Source organism: Cucumis melo, unplaced genomic scaffold, assembly GCF_025177605.1.
Source record: "Cucumis melo cultivar AY unplaced genomic scaffold, USDA_Cmelo_AY_1.0 utg002134l, whole genome shotgun sequence".
Classification (NCBI taxonomy): Eukaryota; Viridiplantae; Streptophyta; class Magnoliopsida; order Cucurbitales; family Cucurbitaceae; genus Cucumis; species Cucumis melo.
Window position 1 is genome coordinate 9,356 of NW_026124940.1, and position 8,145 is coordinate 17,500.

Genomic DNA, 8,145 nt, shown 5'->3' on the forward strand with positions numbered 1-8,145 from the left:
TCTTCCTTAGCAGAATGCGAGAGATTACCTTTTGATTTACCAGAAGCAGAAGAAGAATTAGTAGCGGGTTATCAAACTGAGTATTCAGGTATAAAATTTGGTTTATTTTATGTTGCTTCCTATCTAAATCTATTAGTTTCTTCGTTATTTGTAACTGTTCTTTACTTGGGTGGTTGGGATATCTCTATTCCATACATATTAGGTTATGAACTATTTGAAATAAATAAAGTGTATGAAGTCTTTGGAATGACAATTAGTATCTTTATTACATTAGCGAAAACTTATTTGTTCTTGTTCATTTCTATAGCAACAAGATGGACTTTACCCCGACTAAGAATAGATCAACTATTAAATCTTGGATGGAAATTTCTTTTACCTATATCTCTCGGTAATCTATTATTAACAACATCTTTTCAACTCTTTTCATTGTAAAGGAATACCATATTCTATATTCACGACTTGCTCAAACAAGAGAAAGAAACAAACATAAAATTCTTTAGAGATATTATAATATGTTCCCTATGGTAACTGGGTTCATGAATTATGGTCAACAAACAGTACGAGCTGCAAGGTACATTGGTCAGGGTTTCATGATTACTTTATCCCATGCAAATCGTTTGCCTGTAACTATTCAATATCCTTACGAAAAATTAATAGCATCGGAGCGTTTCCGTGGTCGAATCCATTTTGAATTCGATAAATGCATTGCTTGTGAAGTATGTGTTCGTGTATGTCCTATAGATCTCCCCGTTGTTGATTGGAAATTGGAAACGGATATTCGAAAGAAACGATTGCTTAATTACAGTATTGATTTCGGGATCTGTATATTTTGTGGTAACTGCGTTGAATATTGTCCAACAAATTGTTTATCAATGACTGAAGAATATGAACTTTCTACTTATGATCGTCACGAATTGAATTATAATCAAATTTCTTTGGGTCGTTTACCAATGTCAGTAGTTGATGATTATACAATTAGAACAATTTTGAATTCGAATTCGCCTCAAATTGAAGTCTAAAATAAGTCAATCTGTTGATTAAAGAGTAATTTACAATTACTAAGGTTCTGTTTTGATCTAAAGACATGAGGTTTCTTTCGTTTTGTTTGTTTGGTCACTACCTACAAATCCAAACTATTGATTCATGAGAATTGTAGCTTAATTTAGATTGAAACTATATATTTCGAAATATATAGTTTCAATCTACTTTACTCTTTCAGATCAAGACTAAGATTAATAGAATAACTGTACCTACATTAATTCACACCCCTTAATATTTAATTAGGAATTGATTATACATTTTTTTTCCTGGTCAGATCAATAAGGTCATGAAAAACATTTAGATTTATTTATCTCTTTTTTTACTACATATAATGGATTTGCCTGGACCGATACATGATTTTCTTGTAGTCTTGTTGGGATCAGGTCTTATATTAGGAAGTATGGGAGTACTATTATTTAACAACTCCATTTATTCTGCTTTTTCGTTGGGACTGGTTCTTGTTTCTATATCCTTATTCTATATTCTAGCAAACGCCCAGTTTGTAGCTGCTGCGCAACTCCTTATTTACGTGGGAGCTATAAATGTTTTAATCATATTTGCTGTGATGTTCATGAAGGGTTCAGAATATTCCAAAGATTTTAATCTTTGGACCGTTGGGAATGGAGTTACTTTTCTGGTTTGTACAAGTATTTTTGTTTCACTAATGACTACTATTGTAGATACGTCATGGTATGGGATTATTTGGACTACAAGATCAAATCAGATTCTAGAGCAAGATTTAATAAGTAATAGTCAACAAATTGGAATTTATTTATCAACATATTTTTTTCTTCCATTTGAACTCATTTCGATCATTCTTTTAGCTGCTTTGATCGGCGCAATTTCCGTGGCTCGCCAGTAATAAATCTTTAGTTAGAAATAGCATAATTTAAACTTTGTTGTATGTTATCACACACATTCCCCTTCAATTCTATTTGAAGATTTTTTGGTCTAAACTCAAAATTCTTTTATTCGATCGATTACGAATATATTCTCTTGTTCTGTACTTTTTTTTTGTCAATTGAATTGAATCTATTACATTTTTGTTCATATTGAAATGAATCGGAATTGATAAGGAGTTGGTCAATCATGCTCGAACATGTACTTATTATAAGTGCCTATTTATTTTCTATCGGTATCTATGGATTGATCACAAGCCGAAATATGGTTAGGGCCCTTATGTGTCTTGAGCTTATACTGAATGCAGTTAATATGAATTTCGTAACATTTTCTGATTTTTTTGATAGTCGCCAATTAAAAGGGAATATTTTCTCAATTTTTGTTATAGCTATTGCAGCCGCTGAAGCAGCTATTGGCCCAGCTATTCTTTCGTCAATTTATCGTAACAGAAAATCCACTCGTATCAATCAATCGAATTTGTTGAATAAGTAATATTTATTTATGAGATAAATTATGATATTCATCAAGTAAAATTATATGTATCATACGTAATCCATGATAATGTTTGCGAAAACGTAAAAAATCAAAGTATCTTGGCCCTATCGCATGAGTTAATCTGAAAGTAGATTGATTATCAAAATTCTGATAAATTATTGACTCATCTGGTATCTAAATATATAATTCATTTACAAATTTACTCGATCGAAAATTTATAGTCTTAAAAAAAAATTATAGATCCAATGTCACATTCAGTAAAGATTTATGATACATGTATAGGGTGTACTCAATGTGTCCGAGCTTGCCCCACAGATGTATTAGAAATGATACCTTGGGGCGGATGTAAAGCTAAGCAAATAGCTTCGGCTCCACGAACGGAAGACTGTGTTGGTTGTAAGAGATGTGAATCTGCCTGTCCGACAGATTTTTTGAGTGTTCGCGTTTATTTATGGCATGAAACAACTCGAAGCATGGGTCTAGCTTATTGATACGTTCTCTAAAAGCCCCCTTGAATACATTTGATTTCTTTTTTACCGACAAAAACTCGTGCTCGAAAATAAATATACATATATATATTTTTTTTTATTTTATTTTCGAACATGGGTTTTTTTAGTCCAAGTGTATCTTGTTTTTACTACGAATTATTTTCCTTGGTTAACAACAGTTGTAGTTTTTCCAATATTTGCGGGTTTATTACTTTTCTTTTTCCCTCATAGAGGAAATAAAGTAATGAGATGGATATACTATATGTATCTGTGTACTCGAGCTGCTTCTAACAACCTATGCGTTTTGTTATCATTTCGAATTAGACGATCCATTAATCCAATTGATGGAGGATTATAAATGGATCCCTTTTTTGGATTTTTACTGGAGATTGGGAATCGATGGACTTTCCATAGGACCCATTTTACTGACGGGGTTTATCACCACTTTAGCTACTTTAGCGGCTTGGCCAGTTACTCGAGATTCCCGATTATTCCATTTTCTAATGTTAGCAATGTATAGTGGTCAAATAGGATCATTTTCTGCTCGAGACCTCTTACTCTTTTTTATCATGTGGGAGTTAGAATTAATTCCCGTTTATCTACTTCTATCGATGTGGGGCGGAAAGAAACGGTTGTATTCAGCTACAAAGTTTATTTTGTACACTGCGGGAGGTTCCATTTTTTTGTTAATGGGAGTTCTGGGTATCGGTTTATATGGTTCTAATGAACCAACTTTAAATTTTGAAACATCAGCTAATCAATCGTATCCTATAGCACTAGAAATACTATTCTATATCGGATTTCTTATTGCTTTTGCTGTCAAATCACCGATTATACCCTTACATACATGGTTACCAGATACCCACGGAGAGGCACATTACAGTACTTGTATGCTTCTAGCCGGAATCTTATTAAAAATGGGAGCATATGGATTGGTTCGGATCAATATGGAATTATTACCCCACGCCCATTCTATCTTTTCACCCTGGTTGATCATATTAGGCATAATTCAAATAATCTATGCAGCTTCAACATCTTCGGGTCAACGCAATTTAAAAAAAAGAATAGCTTATTCCTCCGTCTCTCATATGGGTTTCATAATTATAGGAATTGGTTCTATAAGCGATACGGGACTGAATGGAGCTATTTTACAAATAATCTCTCATGGATTTATTGGCGCTGCACTTTTTTTCTTGGCAGGAACAAGTTATGATAGAATACGTCTGGTTTATCTCGATGAAATGGGAGGACTGGCTATCCCAATTCCAAAAATATTTATGACTTTCAGTATCTTATCGATGGCTTCCCTTGCATTGCCTGGTATGAGCGGTTTTGTTGCAGAATTAATAGTCTTTTTTGGAATAATTACTAGCCAAAAATATCTTTTAATGGCAAAAATAGTAATTACTTTGGTAATGGCAATTGGAATTATATTAACTCCCATTTATTTATTATCTATGTTACGCCAGATGTTCTATGGATACAAGCTTTTTAATGCTAAAAATTCTTATTTTTTTGATTCGGGACCACGAGAGTTGTTTGTTGCGATCTCTATCCTTATACCTGTCATAGGTATTGGTATTTATCCAGATTTTGTTTTCTCACTATCAGTTGACAAGGTCGAAGCTATTTTATCTAATTATTTTGCTAGATAGTTTTCATAAAAAAATGAAACAGCAATACTATAATAATTTTTTTTAATCATTCGTTGCACAATAAAAAAAAGAAGTCTTTTTTCTTAAGTTAAATAAAAAAATGAATTGGACTTCCTCATACATTTGGCTTTTGTGAGAACCATTTGAATCAAGTAATGTAGTGATTCAAAGGGTTCTCGATGTCTTACACACAATTTTCTTATCTATACCCCTCCATGTTTGTGTTCGTCAGGCCCTTTCTTGAATGAATTCAATTAGATGTTAATGTAAATGAACCATAACTATGTAGCCCTATCCCTAATAGATTGACCCCAAAATAGCATATCCAAATTATAAGAAAACCCATAGAGGCCACAATTGCGGAATTTACACCTTCAAAATTTTTATTTGTTCGCGTATGTAAATAAATTGCAAATATCGTCCAAGTAATAAATGCCCAAGTTTCCTTTGGGTCCCAATTCCAATACGATCCCCATGTCTCATTAGCCCATACTGCCCCTGAAAGAATACCTATGCTTAAAAAGATAAACCCTAGACTAATAATACGATAACTCCAATGATCTAATTGTTGAATCAGTTGAGACTTATAATAATTCTTCGAAGAAAAAAAGGAAGTGTTTCTTACAAAATAGTTCCCTTCGTTGATGTATTGGATCTCATCAAAGGAAAATAACGCATTTAATAAATTATTGTTTTTACCAAAAATTCTTATAGCTTTTTGAAATGTAATCACTATAAGAGCTACTGAAAATAATGATCCACATAAAAGAGCTGCATAACCTAATACCATCATACTTACGTGCATCATTAACCAATGAGATTGGAGAGCGGGAACTAATAGTGGGGATTGATGCATTTCAGTTAAAAAACCTGAAGTAGCAAAACCTTGTGTAAAAATAGTACTTGGCGCGGTTATTGCGCTTACACTTAAATGGTTTTTATATTTTTTTAAATAAGCAAATAGATGAATAATGGATAAAGCCCATGAAAGAAATAGTAATGATTCATATAAATCACTTAATGGTAAATGCCTCAAATAAATCCAACGAGTAACTAATAATCCTGTTATACAGAAAAAAGTAACTATCATGCCCTTTTCTGACGAAACATAGAGTCCTACGGTTTCATTGATTAATAAGGTTATTAACTGAATTGTAATGACAATTGAAATGACCGAAAAAGATATATGAGTTAATATATGCTCGAAAGTTAAAAATATCATAAAAAAATAAATTTAAAGGTCCCGCAATTCAATTATTTGAATTAATATCTGGGACTTGAATTATTAATTCTATTATAGAACTTTTTTTTATAAAAAAAAAATGGCATGCCGCCACTCGGACTCGAACCGAGATGCTCTAGCACTGCTTCCTAAGAGCAGCGTGTCTACCGATTTCACCATAGCGGCTTTCTCGAAATCATAATAACCTATTATTATTCAATCGTCGAGATTGAAAAAAATAGAATGAATTTGCAATTAAATGGAATATTTTTTACAAAATATTTATCGTGGATAAAAAACTCTTTATCTTTAAATGATAATTTCATTAAAGGGAAAAAAATAGGAGATTTGAGCGTTTCCAATAAAAATCTTATCCGATTTCATTTATTTCAATAAGAATTTAAGGTGTCAATTTTCTTCATTTAATAATAGTTTTATTTTTTTAATAATAGTTTTATTTTATAGGATTTTGCAAACCAATTTCATTATGTATTCGGCGAGATATATTCTATATCTATAATAGTAATAATGATTTCGAGAAAAGAAATAAGGTAAGGGTTCATAGAATTCAAAAAGAAGGTTTTAACTTAATCAACTAATGTCATCGTTTCAATGTCTTATTAAATTTTTAATAAAGAGTTTCAGTTTACTATTTGCTCTTCTATATTTCGATATTATATATAATATCGAAAATAGATAATAAAATCAAAAATCAACAAAAACTTTTTGGTTTAGTGGGGCGATGGGGATTCATATTTTCCCCATCTCGAAAATGATAAAACAAAGATATGAAAAAGAAAGGTCAACCTTTTTTATTCTTTGAACAAAAAAGTACCATTTTCCATTTTTTAATTGAGTAAACAAACGATTTATTATTTTTTTTTACATAGCCTACAAAAAGGAAAAAGAATTTCATATTTATCCGCTCAAAACATTAGGAAAATTACACTAATTGCTTTGATAAAAAAAAATTTATATTTAATATATAAAAAATATATATATAAAATATAAAAATTATAAACGAACTTTTACTAGGCTGTTTTTTGAGTCAAACCAATTCAGATTATTCCAATCTTTCAGTATTTATTTGATTTGTCCCCCAAAAAACTTTGGGAATTACCCGTTGAAAGAGATTTTGCTAGCGAAAAAGCTTTCAACGCTGCCCGACGCCCTTTGCTTTTCCAAATATTTTTCCGAATCCGTTTTTTTGATATAGAAGTGCGCTTTTTTGGAACTGCCATTACAAAATTATAATTGATTATTCATTACTATAGTTGGATGTGAAAGACATCTATTGTTCAAAATGAATTGTTCTTTACTATTTATTATCCATTTATTATTGAAATTATAGTATACTCCTAATATAGCTATCGAAAATTCGAAATTATTAGATTAGAAACAAAGAAAAAACAATATATATAATGTTATTTTGTCAAAAAAAAATTGTTTAATGATTCGTAGAATTTAATACAAAGAAGTCTTATTTTACTGGATCAACTTGTAGACTGTCTTTTATGATTGATACCAAAATAAAATAGTGTTTTTGGTCTAATTATTCTTTCTTGCTCTAGAGCGGGGAATTTTTGTAATGCATACTAAATAATAAAGAAAATTTGCAGTTTCTATATTGTCAAAAAATTTTACTTAAAAGTAATGGGTGTGTTCATTAATAGTTTCAATGGATCATCTCATCTTATTTGAACAATTGTAACTTCGTGACTTGAAATATTTGAAGTATTTGGCAAAAAATTAAGAATAGAAAAATAAAATTCTATTTCCGTTTTGGATATTTAAATTTGTTATTAACTGATCCTTTTGAAAAGAGATAAGAGCTGGTGAATCAGAAAAATTAATTAGGAATTTAATATACTTTTTTATGGAATATACATATCAATATTCATGGATCATACCGTTCATCTCACTTCCAATTCCTATCTTAATAGGAGTGGGCCTTCTACTTTTTCCGACGGCAACCAAAAACCTTCGACGTATGTGGTCTTTTCCGAGTATTTTATTGTTAAGTATAGTTATGATTTTTGCAGTTTATCTGTCTATTGATCAAATAAATACTAGTTATATCTATCAATATGTATGGTCTTGGACTATCAATAATGATTTTTCTTTAGAGTTGGGCTACTTGATCGATCCACTTACTTGTATTATGGCAATATTAATCACGACTGTTGGAATTATGGTTCTTATTTATAGTGACAATTATATGTCTCATGATCAAGGATATTTGAGATTTTTTGCGTATATGAGTTTGTTCAATACGTCAATGTTGGGATTAGTTACTAGTTCGAATTTGATCCAAATTTATATTTTTTGGGAATTGGTTGGAATG